The following is a 24,327-nucleotide window of genomic DNA, read 5'->3' as shown; positions in this document are numbered from 1 at the left end:
ACGACGTAATGTATGAACCAACTTTACTTAAAGGAGATATTTTACATTATTGTCAAGGTCTCATTGTGGCTCCTAAAAGAAACGAGAAATTGGTAGCTAATTCATTTCACATTAAGCTCCCAGGAGAATAAGACCTTAAGGATCATGGAGTACAACCTGGAGATTTTGTTTATTGGAAAAGACATCTGATAAATGACTCTTTGCAGCCCCGTTGGAAAGGACCATATCAGGTGTTTTTAACCAAGCCACGTGCTGCAAAATTTAAAGGTGTAGATTCATGGCCTCACATTTCTCATTTATAAAAGGCTTCTCCACCTGAATGGACTTCAACTGTAGTCTCTGACACCTGACTTCGACTGACCAAGATGAATATTTCCAAACCAGGATGAGAAGAAGACAACATCTGTTGTAGACAGCTGTCCCAAGACTCCGGACCAGGCCTGTATTCCTAACTTTATATCTCCTCATGTAAACCCTCGTAAAGTTTAAGCTTTATGTAATTGCTAAAATAATCAATATCTATATTGCCTTACCGTTTTCCTACACCAATACTTTACCCTTCAACTTTATAAGATAGATTAGAACCTAATTACAAAACCTTTTGTTAATTACCAAAAAAAATGCCATGTAAAGTTTTTCTAATGCTATGTTTGTTTTCCAAACTACATCTCAATGGACCTCTGATGGCAATATTTTTCTGCAATGGGCTCATTCCTTTGCTATATACAAAAATCCGTCCACTTGTTGGATATGTAGCCAACTTCCACTTTCTAACACCTCTGGGTTGCCTTGGCGGGTCTCTCTCTTTCAAGGCACGGATTGGAAAGCTCTAAATCAATTTATTGTGATAGAAAGAGCTAGTTCTAATGTTTGCACTTTGTCTGATATTAGTAATTATGATCCTGAAATGGATATGGTATGGGCCAATGGTATGGGCCAATAGCCCGTACCATTAATAATACAGGTTACGGTTATTCTTTTTCTGTTACTCAAACCACCCAGTTATCCCAACAAATTGCAGATAAACAAAAGAAACCAGACATTACAGTAAAAACTACGGAAAGTTTCACACAAATTTGGGATGGATATGTTTGGCTTACTTCTAGCCTTGGAACTTTAAACATACCAGCACCTTTATGTTGGGAGCAGAGAAATCATTCCAAACAAAATCTACCAAATTACACTTGAAAGATAGGCTGGATACCCCCCTGAGTCATGTCAGAATACTATTATACTTAAAAAAAGTGATTGGTTTGGTACAGACTGGTCTCGAAGACCAAGCTTGTATTGGACGGCTCCTAATTGAACTCAGTGGTTATGTGGAACAAACCTCTGGCTTTGGCTGTCACCAGGATGGTTAGGGTGCTGCACTCTGGTCTTCTTTTGGATACAGGGAAAGATTCGCCCAGATCTAATATCTGTTGCCAATCTGCTTCTCCTTAAGGACAGAGGGGCTGGTTCAGTATTCCACTAGTATGACCACCTAGCAGCTATATTTGCTCCTTCCTTGGGGCTAGAAGATGTCATATCTCATAGACAGGCTCTGACAAAATTTACTCTACAAGCCCTTAATGATAGTCAGGTAACAAGAGTTTTATTAAATACTGAAATGTCTTTAATGAGAATAGCTGTCCTTCAAAATAGAATGGCCTTAGATATTCTTACAGCATCCCAAGGTGGTACATGTGCGATCATTCAAACCGAATGCTGTGTTTTTATACCTGACCAGTCTTCCAATGTGTCATCTCTACTAAAGCACATGAAAAAAACAAGTGAATGCCCTAAGCGATCCTACACCCAGCCTTGATTTGTTTGGTCAGCTCTGTCGGGAGAATCTCCCTCTGCCCTTTTCCTTAAGGTTCTTATGGCTGGCCAAATAATTAACCAGACAGGTTAGCAGGAGAAAATAATACCAAGTTTAATAATAACATGTATACATGGGAGAAACTCAGAAATGAGCAACTCGTCCCTCTGTCTAAGCTGTCCGCTTAAGTATTGTAGCTAAAGGTGAGGAAGGTGTCAGGGATGGGTAGTGGTCTGGGACCTCAGAGGGCAAGAAGACAACTCACATGGAGATAGAAATGCAAATGTTTGCATGGCAACTCTTCTCAGGGTCATCTATAGATAATGTGGTCAGGGAGAGATAGAGTTTTTGATAAAAGAGGCTTGGTGCCTTTTCTATTGTAACCTCTATCCTACATTATCTTTACAGCCATCATGATAATAACTCCTTCTTGAAACAGATCTTTTGTTTTAAATTCTTCAGGCAGTTTGGGAGGGGAAACTCAAATATTCTTCCTGAGTTCTCTGAGTCCTTATTGTCTTCAGCTCGAAATAATCTGCATACCAGAGTGGTGCCTCCCGGGGTAGCTTGCCCTGGGCACCATCAGTTCCCTCATCTGAAACTTCCCTAGAGGTTTCACAGTCCTTTTGAAACTTAAAGAAGTTTCATAGTCCAGACGCTGAGTTGGTAGATTGTTTCATCTCACTGAACACATTTCTTAGTCCTGATAATAGATCAGTTCAATTAAATTCATTTTAGAAGGTGGTGATGCAGGTGGGCTCTCAAGCTTATGCCTATATTGTGGAAGCAAGCAATCAAGTATTTAATAGAAGCATTTCTATGTAAACGAAAGAAAAACAAGGTTAATGGTTGGAGCAAGTTGTAAAGCAGTTTCTGAGTTTAGGGGAGGGCCAGTTAAGAAGATTTTTAGATGTCAGCATCAAAGCATCTTTTGCAGTTTAAAATGTCTCTGATGATGTCATCGGGTCATCTCTTAAGTTTATATCAAGTCCATCAGCTTCAGTTTGTAAGGCTTCAGGAAAAAGGGTAGGTTCAGTTTTCAGTGATTCCAAATGAAAACAATGGGAAAAAAATGAAAAACATTAGTTTGGAGATCTGTAGCCAGATATTTCAGGAGACTAGAAGAAATCAGGATCCAATCCAGTCAACAGATATAAAATAAAAACCTCAAAAGACAATTAAAAAAACTAGGATCTAATATCCGCAAATGTATACTATAGTTTTACTGAAATATAATTTTCCCCTCTAAAATCACCCTCATTTTTATTAAGATAGCCAAATTAAAGCTAACTAGTTTGCAAAATAAGTCTAGTTCCAATAGAGTTGGCACAATTATTTACATAAGTACAGCAAGAATAGCAATTGATCACATAGGCTCTTTTAAATCTGCTTTGCTGGAACTTTTTATAAGGAATCTCACATTGAACTTCAAAGGCCTCTCGAGGCCAAGAAAGCCAAGCCAAGGACTTTGTCATCACTTTGCCTGCAATACCTACAGATTTGGGTGAATTCCCCTCTTCCAAGGTTCCCCCAAAATATTTCGAGGTTCCTTGTACCTGCCAGATAAGTGACATTCTTTACTTATCCTGGTAAGTGCTGCTTGGAACATAAGGTACAAAGCCAATATTTCCACGTGGCTTTACTCTATAAAATCCAATCTTCATTCCTCAAAAGCTGTATGGTTATATCACAAATATGATGTTCCAGTCACCACCTTGGTAATATAACCAGTGTTTCCAACTGTGTCCCGTTATAAGGAGAACAGAGTCTTATTGAACTTATGCAAATAACTATATTGCCATGAAAACAACAATACTAACTTACTTAGAGTTTCCAAATCCTGGAGGGATCAGGTAGAGAGAAAAAGATAAATATTTCCATTTTACTTGCAAAAGTATCATTTACCAAATTGCTATAAGTCATAGCTAGCTCAGGAGAAAAGAGAAAAAGTTTTCCTTAAATCTGAAAAAACAAAATATTAAAAATTCAGCAATACTTCAAATGAAAAATCATAAAAATTATAATCATCCTTATCAGTTCATTCAGTCCTGTGTAATCCATTCTTGATCCCACTCTTTTTGTTAGCAGCTTCATGAAGTTATCAGTCTCTCCATCGGATTTCTGTAATTTTTTTACCAAGTTAAGCTTTATGATCAAAGTTTTTATGATTAAAGTTTGTTAGAAACCTGTGTTACAGTATAAATGTCAGAGTCCTTTCTATGAATTTTTTTGAAGTTGAAACATATTTTGCAAAAGCATTAGAGCCAAGAAATGTCTGTAAACAAGACCTCAAAAATGACAATTGACAGAGAAATTTGGTTAATTCTGTGACATACAACACTTTAAAATAATAATAACCAGAATTATGACTGATAACCAGGACAGATCAGAATTTCAGTAATGTTATACAATTTTAAAACACCTTTGTCAATAACATTTACCCACATAATACCACCTAAGCAGACTTATCATCACTTGTCTGACAATGCTTTTCACATAGTTTAACATACTGAATAAACCCCATAAGTTTAGTATCTTCCTCCTTATAGGAAGAGAGCAAATATCTTTGAGAAATTCCAGGGCACTTTGAAAATTCTCAAAGAAAAAAAAGTAAAAAAAAAGACTTTATTTATGATATGAATTTTGGGGATCTTGTCAAAAATATAAAAAGTTAAAGCAAACAGAGCATTAACAGTCCAAAAAGCCTCAATAGAGAGACCTCAGTCTTTTGAACACAGGAAATTATTTTAACAAAACATAGATTTTCTGTCTTTTAGGTAGACTTACTCAGAGGTAAAGAAAAATCTTTTGTATCCTCTTTATCATGTTTAAGCAAATTATCCTTTTAAGAGACAGAAGACCAAATTTTAATTTTGCACCAGCTTACTTCTGCTATTAAAACTCATTTACTTAATTAAATTCCTTTTAATCTTAGCCAACTTGACCATGCATAAAACTCTTTTTCCAGAATTCCTCTTCCATAAACTTTCTATAACTTCCTTTTTACCTTCAGAATTTGTCTTATATCTTTCTTTTCCCTCCTAGTACTTGAGGACAAATTTACCTTTCTTAATCAATCAAAGTATTTTCATTCTTTGTACCTTTTTTATATATCTTATTTTCCCTGTACACAGATATATTTTTCTTAATTTTTAGTAGCCTCAATCACATATATTAATTAGAAATTTTAACCTTTAGAAACCTTAATTTGTAAGTAAAAACTAAGTAAACAATTATAAACATTCTTTTACATTGGTATCTTGTGGCTTGGAAAATTTATAAACACTTCATAACTTCTAGAAATATGTTACTTTATAGTACAACTTTTAATAAAACACATGTTTACCAATAGACCCAAAACACCTTTTAGTTTTCCTGTAATGAAAAGCCAAAAGTAGACAAATGTACATTTAGCAATCAATGTCTAACATATTATGTTGTTTGGAAATGATGACACAGAGTATTTTTATCATAAAATTTAGCAAAACTCTAAAGTTTTAAGTCACCAAAAAGAGTTTGGAAGCTGTAACCACCATAAGACAAAATTATTGTTTAAAGTTCATCCAACATTCATCTTTTTCACAATTATTTACTTATTCCCAATAATTATTTAGATTGCCTACAAGACTTCATAAGACTTCAGATAAAATTAGCCATCATTTAAATTACTATTTTTGTTAACCAGTTCTGTAATAGAAATAACATCGGTTTTTTCTACAAAATTTCATCAACTCTTATACCTTTAAACATAGTTATCATTAAGATTTTTATCAATAGGTCTTGGTCTTATAATTTTGGACAAGGGAAGCATTCCCAGTCAGACATTTTATTTTATTTTATTTATTTTATTTTATTTTATTATTTTATTTTATTTATTTTATTTTATTTTATTTTATTTTATATTTTATTTATTTATTTTTCTGAGGAAGATCAGCCTTGAGCTAACATCCATGCTAATCCGCCTTTTTTTCCTGAGGAAGACCGGCTCTGAGCTAACATCTATTGCCAGTCCTCCTTCTTTTTTTCCCCAAAGCCCCAGCAGACAGTTGTATGTCATAGTTGCACATCCTTCTAGTTGCTGTATGTGGGACGCTGCGTCAGCATGGGCAGAGAAGCGGTGCCTCGGTGTGCACCCGGGAACCGAACCCCGGCTGCCGGAAGCGGAGAGTGCGCAATTAACCGCTGAGCCACGGGGCCGGCCCCCCAGCCACACATTTTAAAACATACTCAGGCAAAGTTGATGTAACCTCTTTATATAAAATTAGCTCAAACTTTCCAACCTTTATAATCTTATCAATATTTACACTTTTACATGTTCTTAATTCAATTGTAGCCTGAGTCGAGGTCTTAAGGCTATTCAAATTTTTCCCTTCCTTTTTCTGGCCCATTTTTGTGTACCAATTAAACAATTGTGTGAGAGCTCTGAAAACATTCTTTTGTCCCCCAATTTAGAAATTTTCCTAACTCAAAGGATCTGTGTCTGGCCATTGATGAGTAGGATCTTCATTTGTATATTTATTCTAATAGTGACTCAATCCAATAAGCCTTTTTAAGGAAAGATCTAGAAGTAACTTTCCACGCTTAGAGTAAATCTTTACCTTGGACGCAAGAGGCATCCCTGGTGAGGGCGCAGATGATGTAGCCCCCATGATCCACAGAATTCACTCCCAAAGATATTCAGAGAAAATAAAGACCTTCATTGCACAGGCGGTAAGGATGGTGTAGTGAAAACGGTGTCTCAGGTCTCCCACAATAGTGTGGGACGCCTCCAGTCACAGACCCGCTAATCTGTGACACGGGGCAGGTGATATTGGGATGTGATTTTTCCAGCACTAACAAGCAACGAAGGTTAAGACAACAAAAGCCCTTATGGACTGGGCCCTTTATGACAAACTCCCCAGAAAGGTTGGCACAGCCAGACAAAGAGACAGTTCAGAACCCCAGCCTACTCGACTGGCCACCAAGGGGCACGCTGGTAAATGCACCTTCTGTATGGTGGAGACCAAGGAGAAGATTCTCACTGGTCACAAAGCCAAGTTTTCTCAGGACACAGAACAAGACAGAAGAGAAAACCTCATCCGGTTTTTTTCTTATGTGCACAATGACAGCTTTAGCCACTCCTTAGGTCTCTTGGAGCCAGAATAATACCTGGGGGGGAAGTGCCATGGGGTTAGGGACTGTGTGCTTTACAGAGTACCTTGCCATTGCACGGACATTTTCTTGGAGTTGGCGAGGGACCTGAGTCATCTACCCCATTCCGTGACCCAACTTATCCTGTCATGGGAGTCTTCTGAAAGTGGCAAGTGCCCTAATGGTTCTTAACTGCTCGACTCGTGCCCACCAAATTTGCGGCCATTTTGGCTTCCAAGATGTCCTTGGCAATGGCCTTCACTTCATGTGCATATTAACCCACAGCAAAGTTTGTCTTAATAGACGCCAGTCTGGTGAGACTTGCAAACTCACCAGTCTGTGGGGACGGCCCAGAGAGCAGGCTTATAGAGCCTATGCCTGCGTTCTACCCTAAGGTATTTCCTTCTTATCACACATGATACAAAAGACAGACACAAAAGAGAAAAACAGAGACTATCTCTGGGAGGAAAAGTGATCAAGATCAAAACCAAGAGTACTCTACCAAATTTACCAACGTCATTAAAAGCACAAGAAACTAGTTTCCCAAATATTTTCTCCTGCCAATCTAAATTTAGAAAGAGAAAAAAATTCTCACCGCTTCCTTCCACCAGACTCCACAGATAGAGATTCCTGGTGGCTGACGTGGTAAGAAGTCTTACCTTCCGCCGGCTTTCATCAGGCATTCCCGTATCTCATCATCTGCAATAGTCCAGGGAGAAGGCAGTTCTTCCAGCCAGAGAAGGCAATTTGCCAGCCAGTGTGGCCCCACATTGGGCGCCAAAACTGTCGGGAGAGAGAGAGAATCTCCCTCTGCCATTTTCTTTAAGGTTCTTATGGCTGGCCAAATAATTAACCAGACAGGTTAGCAGGAGAAAATAAAACCAAGTTTAATAACATGTATACATGGGAGAAACTCAGAAATGAGCAACTCGTCCCTCTGTCTAAGCTGTCCGCTTAAGTATTGCAGCTAAAGGTGAGGAAGGTGTTGGGGATGGGTAGTGGTCTGGGACCTCAGAGGGTAAGAAGACAACTCACATGGAGATAGAAATGCAAATGTTTGCATGGCAACTCTTCTCAGGGTCATCTATAGATAATGTGGTCAGGGAGAGATAGAGTTTTTGATAAAAGAGACTTGGTGCCTTTCCTATTGTAACCTCTATCCTACATTATCTTTACAGCCATCATGATAATAACTCCTTCTTGAAACAGATCTTTTGTTTTAAATTCTTTAGGCAGTTTGGGAGGGGAAATTCAAATATTCTTCCTGAGTTCTCTGAGTCCTTATTGTCTTCAGCTCGAAATAATCCACATACCAGAGTGGTGCCTCCTGGGGTAGCTTGCCCTGAGCACCATGAGCTCCCTTCTGGTATTGGTTCCCTTTTTCGATCTGGATTGCAAGTCCTATTTCTATTACATCTTGGAATTCTTGTACTAATCATAATATTCAAACTGATTGTTGTTTTCTTTACTCAGTGCTGTAAGACTGTCATGCAAAATAGAGTAATGATGGCTCGGCGACTTGAGATGGCCAATCAATCTTATAACCTTGGACAAATATCCTTCTCTGATAAGGACTATGCCTAAAATCTCATTGTAAACTAATCTTTTAAAAAAATGTTAAATTATTATCATTGTTACCGTACTTGTTCTATAATTGTGCACAATGTACATAAGGGGCTATAGTATTTTTAAAAAGGCGCATATGCAATGTTTGTGCAACAACCTAAAATTATCCAAAACCCATGAAATACTTTCTCTATTTTTATATATATATATATACCTCTTTGCTTGTCCACAATATCCGACTAATTCCCCACAACGTGGACAACTAGACAAATAGATGAGATAAAAAAAAAGCCTGGCACCCAGGGACATGATAAACCCAGGGAAGAAGGCAAGCACCCTGGCACCAAGGGACAATATTTTGATCATCAATGTTTTCTATCAAAAGATTATAGATCAAAAGGGGGAAAACGATAAATAAATGGCAAGCAATAGGATATATTGGAGCATATGAGGAAGTCATTTGGTGTAAAACTAATTGGGCCTGACCTTGTTTTTTTTTTCCCCAAAAGGGGCCTGTAGCTTCTGTTCATCCAGATATCCGCTTTAAGCAATTAACGTGTCCCAAAGACAAAAGCAATGCCCTTAAGATGTAAATGCCACTTCACCACATTGACATTTCCTTAAGGATAAACATTTCTCCCTAGGCTAGGATTTGATTGCTGTGCTCATCCTGTGACAACCCAACTTGAGACAACAGCCACGCCCATGGAGACAGCACATCTGATATCCACAGTGTTCATCAATCCAGGTGCCAACAGGTCAATGTCGTGGCTATTGTAAAAGAGACATTGCAATCACATGTGGTACATGCTCTTTGGTGGCATATAACCACTCTGTACACCCCACTTATTTGGAGTGCTCCATTTCTTTGTGAAAAGATTCTCCCGGGCTATATGGTCATCAAAGGTTGACTCATAATAAACTCACCCCAATTAGGTTTTATAGATTTTTTATGGATTATTTGCGTTGACATTCTATTTGTCCCTCCAGTATCTAAACACAGTACCTGATACCTTGGGGGCACTCAGAAAATGTTTCATGAGTGAATAAGTATGTGGGAGACAACTCTGGCTGGAGCAGAAGGGGTTTTTTGGGGAGTGGTAGAAAATTCGCTCACGTTCCTACCATAGTGGTTGAGGCTGTGAGATTTGGACCAGTTTGTCTCGGCACCAATCCCAGTTATCCCGCTTTTAACTGGGGAACCTGTGCAAAGTGTTTACTCTCTGAGCCTTAGTTTCCTCATCTATAAAATGGGGCTACTGAGAGCTCCTGTCTCATAGGGTTTTAGTGAGATGTAAATGCATTAACTTATGTTAAGTATTTAGAAGAGCTCCTGGAACATAGTAGGCATTAACATGTTAGCTGTGGGGTTATCATTATTGCTCTTATATCTGAACGATACTCTGGTTTTGAAAACGTGTTTTCATAATATATTTGATCCTCATTATTTGTGGATTCTGTGTCTGCACAATTGCCTACTAGCTAAAATGTACTGGCAGCCCCCAAATCAATACTCACAGGGCTTTCATGTCCATTTGCAGATAAGCACAAAGTGGTGAAATATTTGATTCACTCGAAGTACACGTTCCCAGCTGAGGGGAACAAGGTGACGCTCTGCCCTGTTGTTTCAGCCCATACTGTAAACAAGTGTCCTTCTTGCAGTCCGTTTAGTGCCTCATTTGCTATCTTTTTGTGCCTGTGTTGGTGACTTGGCTGTTTAATATGTCCCCCGTGTGTAGTGTTGCAATGCTCCCTGGTGTTCCTCAGGGCAAGAGGCTGTGACATGCCTTTATGGAGAAAGTATGTGTGTTCAACAAGCTTGTTTGAGACACGAGGTACAGTGCTGTTAGTCTAAGTTCAATGTTAATATATCAACTATATATTAAATAAGGTGACTTTAAAGAGAAACACACAGAGAACAAGGCTATGTATTGATCAGTTGAAGAAAATGTGACTAAGGCTTGCAGGAACCTAACACTGCATTTCCCGTAGGAGCAGTGGGTCATATTCACTGATTCAGTGTTCCCAGTGACTTTATAGAATGTCACACTGTGCATAACAAGAACTGACTGTATCTTATGTAATCCTCACATACTCCTTTATAGCAGGCAGAGTAGGGAACAGGGTGTCTGCATTTTGCTATTAAAGTAAGGCTATTAAAGACCTTATGAGCCAAGTAGAGAATTTAAAATGTCTTGTGCTCAGCATAAGAGACATGAGTTTTTGAGCAAGGAAGATCTATGATGCACTGATGTTTAAGAAACAATTACCTGGCAAGAGAATGTAGTATTGAGAGGAAGAGGGAGAACTGAGCCGGAAGAGAGGACCAGCTGTTAAACTCTCCAAGTATACCCATTGCTAGATGAGGAGATTCGGAGCTAAGGTTTTGATATGATAAAGGAAAAATGGCAGCCAAAGGATGAAATAATTGATTTGGTAACCATATATAGGGTCTAAATTAGGCTGTGGTTCTCAAAGTGGGGTCCCTGGACCAGCAGCATCAGCATCACCTGGGAACTGGGTAGAAATGCAAATTCTCAGGTGCTGCTGCAGACCTGCTAAACTGGAAACTCTGAGGGCCCAACAGTCTGGGTTTCAACAAGGCCTCCAGGTGCTTCTGGAGCCCATCAAGTTTAAGAGCCAATGAATTAGAAAAATGATTCCAACACGTCACCATGCCCAGGTAAGCCACAAGGCAGGGAGGTGGTATTTGTTTGGAGGATAAGATGCATTTTAAATTTTAGGAAAAAGTAGTTCTGCATCTGTTTCAGTGTTAGGATTCCAGAGATGCCATTTTAGCTCTCTGCATGTGAAGCTCTTTTGTCCACAATATGTTTTCCTTTAGAGAGCCCTTGCTAAGTTATTTACCACTTCCCACATGTTCTGAGAATCCCTTCTTTCTTGAAATCCCCTTTCAGACTTGAAAAGGTACTTTATTTTTGTGCACAATCTCCTCTATTTAAAATCTGGATTTCTCTTCCTATAGGATCTTGTATGGCACATGCAGCCTTACTGTAAATTTGGAATACGATTGGTTTCTTCCAAAAGCTTAGAATGTTTTAGAATTTAGATCCTGATGAATAGAGAGTTTATATGCTTCCGTGTAGGATTCATGTTTTTCATATGACTAGAGGTATCCCAACTTGCCAGTAATGTGGCCTTAGATTTAGCAGAACTTGAAAATCTGAATATAGTAGAAAATGAATTACATCTCTCATATTAACATTTACAAAATAAATGATCACAATGTTAACTTACCAATAAGCACTTTCTATATTCTAGTCTCTGAAAGTATCTTGCTTACATAATAAACATGATAAAATTTCAAAGAGGAGCCAATTAACTTTTGAACAAAAGCTTGACTTGAGTGTATCTTGGCTTCCTTTTTCACAGTTGTAGCCTTAATGTTACAGTAATGTTTTCTTTTTTTGGGTATCAGATAATCTTGTATTTGGTGAACATTTTAATTTTTAATGGCCACTTGTATTTTGTGATATGCATGTGTTCAAACAATCTATAAGAACTAACAATTACCACCCACATATAAGATTATATTGGAATAGAGGAATTATGGCTGACATTGTATACAATGGTTCAGCCAAAGCAGATATCAGACTCTACCATTTACAATGATTTAAGGTTTTGAAGCAGTATTTTTAAATACAAATAATCTCAAAATTGGTAATATGTAAAGTATATTACTTACAGTGTTAATCTGTACAAAATTGCAAAGATCACTTTTTCCTTTTCAAAATTTGTTTCAACTTTCAATGGTGAGAACCTTACTGTTGGGTATACTGCTGCACAATTACTGGACATGCTGAGAGTTTTTTGAAAAGTGTAGAAGTATAAAGATAATGAAAAGTACATTTCTCAAATGTCAAGTCCCTTGAGGATCTGATAGGCCTCTGTCTAGTGGTACCCTGAAGAGATGGAAGATTGAACACCAGCACAGGACACAAGGGAACAGGCTGCCAACTTGAGGGATTCCCATGGACCACAGAGTGCCTGGCAGACTCTTGCAGATTAAATCTTGGCTTTGTCTATGGGTAGGCTCTGAGAGGAAGATTTTGCTTAAATGACCAAGGAATACACAACCATTTTTCTTGATAATAATACTTATCATGTAAATTTCTTTATAAACCTCTGAATAAAATAAAAAAAATATAACTCTTATAGAAATCATCTCTTACTGACAAACCCCACAGCCTTCTCTAGAGAGCTCAACAGAAAATGTCCCAGCTGACTGTGAATTGCTCTTCTCTGAAAGCCAGCCAGCACTTCACTGATAGCCCTGGATAAGGAAGACCAGGTACAATTCTTTGAAGATGTTTAGCTGAATTCAGAACCAAAAATCCTACCTCCAGTTGGCTCCTCTGTGAGAATGGATGGTCGGCCATATTTCACAGGTTGGGCACTTGAGGTTTCAGATGAGCTTAATTGCTCTGTTCCCCAGAGATGGAAAATCTCGACTCTGACATCGATTCAGGGCTGAGATTTTGCAGGTGAAGATAGGGTCATAGAGGGGAATAAAGATTTCAGCAAATTGGTTTTTTGTTCTCTACAGTGGAAATAATTTAAGAAGCAGATAGTCTCTCACTCCAACTTCTCTTCCCTGTTCTCTATCTGTCATATCATTGTAAAAATCCTCTCTATAAAAATTTCAGTTTCTTTCCTTTGTAGTGTGTTTATTATCATCTTTATGAATTCTTTGACTTCACCACTTTCTTGGCACTACAACGGTAGCCATTGAGATATTATTATAGATTCAGTTTTGCAATTTCATCCCCTTATCTCTATTTCCTCTGCCATTTCTTACTTTTAGTTCTTATTGTATCTTATGCTTGAAAACATTTGAAGCTTACAGAGTATATGAGTTCCTTATTTTCTCAACTTCTTATTATCTAAGTGCCCTCAACTATCATTTCTTTAAAAAAGAAATAAAATACATAACAGGACAATACACCGTAATAAATTGACCATTTATAAAATTAAGTTCAACCTGAAATCCCTCTCCACTTAACAGTGACCATCTTTTATAATTCACCATGGTTTAGTTTGGGCAGGGTCAGTTTATCAATGATTTTTGGATGTTTTAAACCACATGAGATAAATAGAGTGTAAGGTAAAATTGTTAATTTTGCAGAAGTTGTAGAATTTCCTGATGGTTAAGGAAGTTGGTGATGGAGAACCTGAATCATATGAAAAGTAGTTGATTAATTAGCACCTGACAGAGTTTGTTAATTTGGTAAAGACATATATGTTGAAAAGATAACTTTGCATATCAGAGTTTTGTCAGAGACCACTGGGAAAATTCATAATATTCTCAAATACTACAAAAAATGACCATTTTTTTCATAAAAGATGTCATACATGACGGCATCATATAATTATGTCAGAAAATTTACAATGAAGAAAATTAACACGAGTCATTTTAATTCTAACAATTTGTTCATGCTTACTAGTAGGTTAAAAAAACTTTTTAGAAATAAAGTGATAAGTGATGTACTTGCATCATTTTTAATTTTTTTAGTAAGAAAACTTTTTCACATTTTTAAAAAATATTTATTTGTATTTATTTTATGCTGAATTTATTCCTGGGCCCAAAGACTTTTTTTCAATTAACTAACACCAATTATTTTCAAACTCGCTCAAAAGTTGAAGAGGAGAGAATACTTCTAAAGTCATCCTATGTGGTTAGCACTACCCTGATATCAAAGCCAAAGACACTAAGAGAAAAGAAAACTACAGGTCAATATCTTTGACAAATATTGATACAAAAATCCTCAATAATAAATATTATAAATAGTATCATTATAAATAATAAATACTAACAAACCAAATCCAGAAGAATATTAAAAGGATATACGTCATTTTTAAGTTGGATTAATTTCTGGAATGCAAGGATGTTTCAATATATGAAAATGAATCCATGTAATAAACCACATTAACAGAATGAAGGAAAAAAACACATGATCGTCTCGATGGATGCAGAAAAAGCGTTTGACGAAACTAAACATGCTTTCATGTTAAAAACACTAGAAAACCCTCAGAGTAAAAGGAAGCTACTTCAACAAAATAAAAGCCATATATAGAAATCCACAGAGAACATCATATTCAATGGTGAAAGACTGAAAGCTTTTCCTCTAACATCAGGAAAAAGGCAAGAAGGCCCACTTTCACCACCACTTTTCAACACGGTATTAGACGTTCTAGCCAAAGCAATTAGGCAATAAAAAGAAAGAGCATCCAAATTGGAAAGGAAGAAGAAATATTATATTTGTTTACACATAATATCTTATATGTTGAAATCCCTAAAAATTCCACAAAAACATTGTAAAAACTAATAAATTCTGCAGAGTAATGAGACACAAAATCCACATACAAAAATTACTTGTTCTTCTATACATTAATAATAAATAATCTGAAAAGGAAATTTACAAACTTTACATTTTTATTTACAATAACATCAAAAAGAATAAAATACTTAAGAATCGACTTACTCAAGGAGGTAAAAATTCCAATGATTTTTTGCAAAAATAGAAAAATCTATCCTAAAATTCATATGGACTCTCAAGGGACCCTAAATCGCTAAAACAATCTAGAAAAAGAAGAACAAAGTTAGAGAACTCACACTTCCTGATTTCAAAACTTACTACAAAGTAATCAAAACAGTGTGGTACTGGCATAACTACACACAATATACTAAGGAAATAGTATAGAGAGCCCTGAAATAAACCTTTGCATATATGGTCAAATGATTTTTGACAAGGGTGCAAAGACCATTCATTGGAGAAAGGATAAGTTTGTACCAAATGGTGCTGGATAATTGGACACCCACATGCAAAAGAATGAGTTGGACCCTTATCTTACACCATATACAAAAATTAACTCAAAATGGATCAAAGATATAAATGTTAGACTTGAAGTTATAAAATCCTTAGAAGAAAACACAGGGTAAAACCTGTGTTTTCGGTTCCAAAATTTGGGTCCAAATGACATTGCCGACAATGATTCCTTTAATAAGACACCAAAGACATAAGTAACAAAAAAAATAACAAATTGAACTTCATCAAAATGCAAAAGTTTTCTGTATCAGAAGATACTATCAACAGAGTAAAAAGGGAAACCATGGAATGGTTGAAAATATTTGCGAATCACATATCTGATAAGGAATTAATATCTAGAATAAATAACTCCTACAACTCAAAAATAAAAAAGCAACCCAATTTAAAAATGCAAATTGAAATTGAATGGACATTTCTCCAAGAAGATATAAAATGACCAGGAAACACAAGAAAAGATGCTCAACATCACTAAGTATCAGGAAAATGCAAAATAAAACCACAATGAGATACCTCTTCACACCCATTAAGATAATTACCATCACAAAATCAGAAAATAACAAGTGTTGGCAAGGATGTTGAGAAATTGGAACCCTTGTGCTCTGATGGTGAGAATATAAAACTGTGGAAAACAGTATGGCAGTTCATTCAAAAATTAAAAATAGAATTACTATATGATCTAGAAATTCCACTTATGGGTTCTGAAATAATAAAAAACATATTTATTGGCCTCTGCCTCCAGTTCTTGGCACAGAGTTCCTAAAACCCTTGTAATTTACCCAGTGATAAGAATACTAGGAGAATCTTTTGTTCTATTGAGGCAACTCTGGGTGAGTTCCTAAATGGCTCCTGGATGGGGGTTGGTCACCAGAAAGACCAAACCCTGATTAGAAGCTTGGAATTTTTAGCACTACCCCTTATCCTCCAGAGAGAGGAGAGTGGCTGGAAACTGAGTTAATAATTGATCATGCCTATGTGAGGGAGCCTTCATAAAAATCCCAGTAGAAGGTGGTTCAGAGAGCTTCCAGGTTGGCAATGACAAGGAGTGCTTGGAGAGTGGTGCATCTGGATATGACATGAAAGATCTGTGCCCCTTCTCACAATTATATCGTTTTATAATAAACTGGTGATCTAGTAAATGTTTTTCTGAGTTTTGTGAGCCACTCTAGCAAATTAATCAAACCCAAGGAGGAGGTTGTGGGAACCTCTGGTTTATAGCCAGTCAGTCAGAAGTACAGGTAAAACTTGGGCTTGTAACTGGCATCTGAAGTTGAGGTGAGGTTAGGTGGGTGTGCAGACTTATGGGACTGAGCCCTCAACCTGTGGAATCTGATGTATCTCTGGGTTGACAGCATCAAGTTGAGTTGAATTATCTAGCGACCAGATGACATTCCAAGAATTGCTTGTTGGAGGTGTGCAGAACCCTCCTACATGTGAGAAAATGAATCTGAAAGCACCATTTATGGGAATACACCCAAAAGAACTGAACGCAGAAGTATAAAGACGTATACATACTCCTGTGTTATTCATAGCATTATTCAAAATAACCAGAAGCTGGAAGCAAGCCAGGTGTCCATCAACGGATGAATTCACAAAAAAAGTGTGGTGTATACACATCGTGGAATACTATTCACCCTTAAAAGGAAGGAATTCTGACACATGTTATGACATGGATGAACCTTGTGGACTTTATGCTAAGTGAAATAAAGCCAGTCACAAAAGGAAAAATACTATATGATTCCACACATATAAGGTACTTAAAGTAGTCAAATTTATAGGGATGGAAAAGAGAATGGTGGGCAAGAGGGAGGGATAACAGGGAGTTGTTGCTTAATGGGCACAAAGTTTCAATGCAAGGTGAAAATAGTTCTGTGGATGGTTGGAGGTTATGGCTACACAATTATGTGAATGTATTGAATGTCGCTGAACTGTACACTTAAAAATGGTTAAAATTTTATGTTATGATATTTTATGACCATTAAAAATTAATTATTTTCAACAAATGAACAAACACTAGCTACATGCAATAGCATGGATGAATATCACAACCATAATGCTGTATAAAAGAGATTATATTCAAAAGGCTATATATTTTATAATTCCATTTATATAAAATCCAAGAAAGGAACAAAACAGAGGTCTGGCTTCCAGTAATGGTGGAGTAGCTTGTTGAACTAACACTCTCACAGATAACAATGATAAAATCTGCGTAAATCATTATATATACTTATACAGACTCATGTATTTATATGTAATACAGATACAATAAATGTGTATATGTGTGTAGGTATGAATCACTTCCAAAAGCAAGCAGAACTGAGAGGGAGTCTTCCCTTAAATGATGGGAATTGCACCAGGAGCTATTTGCAAGCTTGAGTCTTTTGCCTCAAAGCATTCCGAAATCTGTACTTGGCCCAGACTGTGGAAAAACTACAGTCTTACTTGTAATGTTAGAGGATATATTTTGGGGCTGACAGAGTAGCTGGAAAGTTCGGGGAGAAATTCTGGAATGGAGGGAGCCACAAAGAGGAAAATCTCAAAATATGCATGTAAGTCTCCCCCCCACACACACCATATTGGCAGATCTTTGAACAACACACATGCAGTGTAGGCCACCGAGGGCCTAGTGTAAAAACAGCAGTTGGAAGATGAAAGAACTGAATGAGGATTTCAGCTATGCCCACTGTAAATGAGATAGGATTGGAGTTTCAGTCCAGCCAAGTTAACTCCCTGCTAGAAAAATAACAACACTCTTCAAAGGAATACAATAGAATCCAGAGTCTCTATAACTATCTTTCATGATTTCCAGTACATAATTTAAAAGACTCATGAGATTTGAAGAGATAGGAAAATATAATCCATATATGACCAAAAGCAGGCAGTAGAAACTATCCCCAAGGTGTTGCAATTAGCAGACAAGGATAAGAAAGCAGGTATTCTAAAGATGATCATGGTGGTAAAGAAAAATATTCCCATAATGAATGAACAGAAGTGGAAACTCAGCAGAGAAGTGGAAATTACAAAAAAGAACCAAATAAGAAGATGAAATAAAAAAAATACTTTTGAGTTTACCAATAGATTAGAAACAGTAGAAGAAACATGAAGATAGAGCAATAGAAATTATCCAGTCTGAAGAAAAGAATGTAAAAATCTTGAAGAAAAGTGAAGAGAGCCTTATGACCTGTGAGATGATTGAGTCCCAAGCAGAGAGGAGAGAGACAGAAAAATTAAATGAGGCAGAAATGCAAATCAATAAGTAATAGCATAAAATTTCAAAAATTTGGTGGAAAATCTAAAATTTTAGATCCAAGAAAGTCAGCAAACCCACAAAATAAAATATAAAATAAAACCCTACTTAGGTACATGATAGTCAAGCTACTAAATTCCAAAGATAAAAAGAAAATCTTGAAAGCAGTCAGGGAAATATAGATATACAGGGGAAGACATTACATACAGGGAGAAATAATGTGAATGATGGATGATATATTATCAAAAACAAAAGAGACAACTCAACAACGAAATTACATCTTTCAAATGCAGAAAGAAAACCCAAAAGTCAACACAGGATTCTATATTTAGCAGAACTCACTTTCAAAATGGAAACAGAAGCCACAATAAAATACCACACAACTATTTGCTGGCTGAAATAAAAAATAAAATTGCAAATACCACATGCTGGTGAGGAGTAGGAGCAATTAGAACTGGGAATGCAACATGATAGTTGCATTCAGAAAACAGATGAGCAGGTTCTTATAAAGTTAAACATACACTTATTATATGACTCAGATATCCCACTCCTAGGTATTTACTGACGCAAATTGAAAACTAATGTTTAAACAAAAATCTTTGTGTGAATATTGATAGCCATTTTATTCATAATTGCCACAAGCTGGAAATAAACTAAATGTCCTTCATCAGGTGAATGGGGAAAGAAACTGTGGACACTGGGACATTAGAATACTACTTGGCAATAAAAAGGATAAACTCTTTTTATTTTTTGTGAGGAAAATAAGCCCTGAGCTAACATCCATGCCAATCCTCCTCTTTTTGCTGAGGAAGACCGGCTCTGAGTTAACATCCATTGCCAATCGTCCTCCTTTTCCCCCCAAAACCCCAGTAGATAGTTGTATGTCATAGTTGCACACCCATCTAGTTGTTGTATGTGGGACGTGGCCTCAGCATGGCAGGAGAAACAGTGCATTGGTGTGTGCCCTGAATCTGAACCTGGCCTGCCAGTAGCAAAGCGCACGCACTCAACCACTAAGCCATGGGGCCAGCCCCAGGATAAACACTTGATTCACACAACAACATAGATGGATCTTGGATACATTTCTCTAAGTGAAGGAAGCCCGATTCAAAAGGCTGTACAGTATATGATTCCATTTATATGACTTTCTAGAAAGGTTGAATTACAAGGATGGAAAATGATCAGTGGTTGCCAAGGGATGGAGTAGGGGAAGGGGTTGAATACAAAAGGATAGCATGAGAGAATTTTGGAGGTGAAAAAAACAACTCTGTATAGTACTGTGGACATGGATACATTACCATGAAGTCAAAACCCATAGAACTGTACACCGAAAAGAGTGAATTTTACTCTGCAAATTTTAAAAATCAATCAGGATGCTGGGGAACCCAGATACAATGCAGTGAAAAATGAATCCCACTGTATTACAAGCATGTGACAAAACCACACTGAAGGGGTGGGGATGAAATGTCCCGACCTAAGTAACTTTGGAAGACAGTGTTTTGATGGGATGCTGTAAAACTAAAGTACTGGACCCAAACACTGTACTCTAGGTGGTGAATTTGTTTTTCATAAGGGTATGGATTAGCAATTCTGAAAGTAGTTGACACATTAGTAAATATATTATAGGTAATTGGAGTTAAGTTTCTCACTGTTGGTGAAAGAAATTACAAATAAACAAAAGGAGAATGCTAGAATAAACTCTGTGGTGCTGGATTGGAGTTGGAAGTATCAGTATGAATCCATGTCACTTTTAATATGTCTACCAAATAGATAGATTGATAGATAGATTGATAGATTGATAGATAGATGTGTATACCTGAGTTTATATTCATACATACATTTCCAAACTCTGCTGAGAGGGTCTAGAAGCAGTGACACTCTAGTATTAATAAGCACACCTCGCTCCCAGATCTTGTTTTCTAAATATCATTCTCAAATAAAAAGAACCAGGTTTTCTTGGAGAAATGGCTAATTCTAGGGCTGGAGATGGAAAATACAAGATGAGCCTGGATCATCTTGTAGTGCCAGAAAGTAAGAAAGTCAATTAAAAAAAAACACAGAAAATGATGGGACGTGTTAAAAGGAATCAATCTGAAAGACTTCCCAATGGCTCAAGCTGGAAAACTGTGAGCAACAAAATAAATAATGGTAGCATTGGATTATTACCCAGAGAACAAAATAAATATCCACGAGGCTATACTGATATAAAAAAGATTAAATAAGAAAGGAAGGAAAGGAATAAAGGAAAAAGGGGAAAAAAAGAATGAGAAAAAGAGAGAAAGAAAGGAGGAAGAAAGGGAGAGGGAGGGCAGGGAATCTTCCTCCCAGAATTCCAAATAATAAATGCGGCTGGATAGCATGAAATAGAAAATCGCCACTAGAACACCACAGTAATAATTACTGTGGAAAAGACTGACTGGTGAATGCAAAAACTGTGGATGAAACTTAAAGAAGAGACAGTACATTTGCAGAGTTTCAAAGCATTTCCTTCCAAATACTTAACTTTTTTATCTTAATTTCTCTAAAAGACCTATGACTATTTAAAGCAAAAATTATAACACTGTATTGTGGGATTTATAACATGGGTAGTTGTAAAATTTATGACAGTAATAGCACAAAGGACAGACAGAGGTAGATGGAACTGTTCTGTAGCAAGGCTTCCATATTTACATTGATTAAATTGGTGAACTATTAAGCTAGGTAGGCTGTGATATGTTAAAGATGCATATTGTAATCTGGACCAACCACTAAAAAATGCAAAGGTGTGTAACTTAAATGCTAATAAAGGAATTAAACAGCATACCAAAAAAGTTTGTACAAGACTGTTCACAGGAGATGACCTGCACGTCCCCAGGAGGAAGATGAGCGCACTGCAGGGGATCCACACAGCAGATCGCCCTCAGCCGTGCTGAAGAGCAAACGCTGACACACACATGCTGAAAGACACTTATCAACCTCGTGCAGAGGGAGACAAGCTGGACAGAAAACAATACACGTGGGATGATTTCAGCCAAGATGAATCTATGCTGAAAAAACCAGAACAAGAGTTGCCTCGGGGGAACGAAAAAATTGCCTGGGAAGGAACAGGAAGGAGTTTTCTGGGGGTGATGGAAATATTCTATTCTTAAAGGGATGAAAGCTACATGGGCATGTTTATTTGTCAAAACTGTACGGTTGAGATTTGTGCCTTTCACTGTTGTACGTCTTACTCCCCCCCCCACACACAAAGTACTAAAAAAATAATAAAGTGAGGTGGAAATGGGATGGAGTGTGGATGAAACCAAAATGGCAGATGATTAGTAGTTGTTGAAGCTGGGTGACAGGCCTACCATGCTATTTTGTTTATTTTGTATATTGTTTAAATTGTTCTGTGATAAAACACTTGTATAAGAAGACAAACTCGATATACAGTGTTTGCTGGTAAGATATCAGTTACCTTTGGGGAGGAAGGAAGGAGAAAGGGATTGCTGGGACCTGAGTGAAGCTGGTGCTAGTTGTTGGTCACACAAGTGTGTTCACTTTGTAATAATTCTTTGAGATTTACGTGGATGACTTCTGCATATATTTCTGTACACATGTTATAAATCAATAACCATTTTAAATCCTGCATATTTGCACAAAGATACTAACTCAATATCTAAGAATAACAGCAGTGTTTTGTTTTAAAGTGGAACACATTCACTTATGACACCATTAGATGGATTTTAATACTTCCAAGTGTCTATTAATGCCCTCATCCTTGCGTTGGCCCCTAGGTCTTTCCATTTTTGCCTCAATTTGGTAAGTGGCATGGCTTTGAGGTTTTATGATGCTTTTTCCAGCAAGGTCCACCCCCACCACAATGCTTACCAAGGCCTTGACACCTAGCACAATGCCGTGTTCACAGCATGCACTCAAGACCTGTGGGACTGGGTTGAATGAGGAAAAAAATGAGGAACACCTGATGTTCGGAACTTATGTCTAGGTGCCATAATGTGAGTGAGGAAATTGCTAGAGTTTTTCGATAGATTTACTATGCTTTCTAATTTTTCCTATTTAAAACAATGGGAAACATGGTCTCCAAGTTCTTTCTCAGAGAAAGTCTGACATTTCAGGCACAGATTACTGACAATTATTAATGGCATGTGATTTTCCCACCTCATCTTAGTTTTAAGTTTTTAATTCTTTACCTTGGAAATGACCTAACTTTGGTTTTTCCAAATCTTGTAGTAATACTGATGCTCCAGAAAGTCAGGCCACGGGTATTCTGCTGTTGTTCGTCCTCCCTGCAAAGAAGTGGAGATGTGCATCCACGCAACTGAGAAGCGTGTGGTGCTGTAGTATTTGGAGTCAATCAGAAAAGCTAAATGGAAAAACGACTTCAGAGAATTACCACCATAACCCCCCACAACAACAAATTATTTTGCTTAATTATTTTGTGATTCTGAGGGTATATTTAAACAGGGATATTAAAACTAGTTCCCAAGAAGCCAGCCCTATAGTAGAGCAGAAATTGTATATTACCTTCCTGCACAAACTTGCCTAACATTGTGGGGAGGACCAATGGGAAGTTTCAGTGTTGTTGCCTGTGTTAATGAGGCCAAGAGGTCCACACTGGGATAAGGAAATCCAGTGAACAAGCCTGTGTGCAGTATGGGAGAAGGGGCATGCGTGTGGTCCCATGAAGTGGCTTAAGGGTCACTTACAAGTGCACCTGAGTTTCCTGTCTGTATAATGCAGGAATTGGGGTTGTCAAATATGATGTTTTCTCCTTTTTATGACATGGCTAAGGGCAGTCGTTCTAAGACGTCTGATCAAGGTATGGGCCCTTCAGGCAGGCAGGGTCCAAAGGGAGGATCTCTGCAGCGACACTGACCATGGGGTTCAGAGGGAGGATCATGGCAGCCTGGAGGGATGGAGGGGATGATAGGACAGGTGGCCTTGAAAAGGCAAATTCCAGGATGCCTGGCACCCGGTATTTCCATTTTAGATATTGAATTTACATTTCAAATACTGGCCAGGGTGCTTCCACCAGGGCTGCAAGCATCCTCAGCAATAACCAGGCTGGTGAGCCCCACCCCTACCTGAGTACCAGCCTTAATGGATGCAGCCCAACCACACTATGAAAACTCTGGTGGGTGGGCAGGGCATGGAGAGTAGGCGTGGTATAGAGAAGAGGTGAGGTAGAGGGTGGGGTGGAGAAGCAGAGGGGTGGGGCCCAGGGCCGGAGGAACAAGGCGAGAGTGGGGGCCACAAACTGTGCATGCTAGGAGCTTTCGTCTCTTAACTGCTCCTAGCTGGCAACCTGTAGGGCTGCAGGACTACAACTCTCAGGATGCTCTGGGCATGGGGCGGTGCCTAGGCCTGGGGGTAGGAGCAGGGCGGTGTGAGCTTTGTCGAGGGCCAAACCGCCGTTGGCTGTGGACTCTGGTCCTGCACCCGCTCCACGTTGACTGAGTCTTGGAGGGATGTGACGAGACGAGGGGGACCAGAGAGTTAGGAAGGCATGGCAGCTGCATGGCAACTGCTGGCCTGCAGCATGCAACTGGTTTTGTCCAAAATTGAAACCTGACTCGCATCTCTTCCCCACGGCCTCCCCCTATTGCTTGAATCCTCCTCCCACCTGTGTGCCTGTGGGTCTTTTCATAGCCTCCTACCTAGTCCAGGTTCAAGTGCTTCTCTAAACTGCTTATAGGAACTGGTTTGACATCCCAGAAACTTTCCACTTTGCCTGCTGCCCTCTGTCTTCTCCAGCC

General features: G+C 38.0%; 1 long non-coding RNA gene across 3 annotated transcripts in view; it reads right to left on the bottom strand.

Moving 5' to 3' along the window:
- Positions 1–23,733, bottom strand: part of LOC131401825 (uncharacterized) — a 254,153-nt gene extending 230,420 nt beyond the window's left edge. Inside the window, exons 1-3 of one of the 3 annotated variants that reach the window (XR_009218020.1) lie at positions 23,278–23,733; positions 22,762–22,906; positions 12,379–12,556 (exon numbers count right to left, since the gene is read on the bottom strand). This is a non-coding gene — a long non-coding RNA (uncharacterized LOC131401825). Of the gene's footprint in view, positions 1–12,378; positions 12,557–21,551; positions 21,614–22,761; positions 22,907–23,277 lie in introns of those variants that run through there. The other 2 variants (XR_009218019.1, XR_009218018.1) reach the window with 2 other exon arrangements.
- Between the last annotated feature and the right edge of the window lie 594 nt (positions 23,734–24,327).

The sequence above is a fragment of the Diceros bicornis genome, assembly GCF_020826845.1.
Source record: "Diceros bicornis minor isolate mBicDic1 chromosome 20 unlocalized genomic scaffold, mDicBic1.mat.cur SUPER_20_unloc_1, whole genome shotgun sequence".
In the NCBI taxonomy this organism is placed as follows: Eukaryota; Metazoa; Chordata; class Mammalia; order Perissodactyla; family Rhinocerotidae; genus Diceros; species Diceros bicornis.
This window is presented reverse-complemented; position numbering and strand designations above follow the sequence as displayed.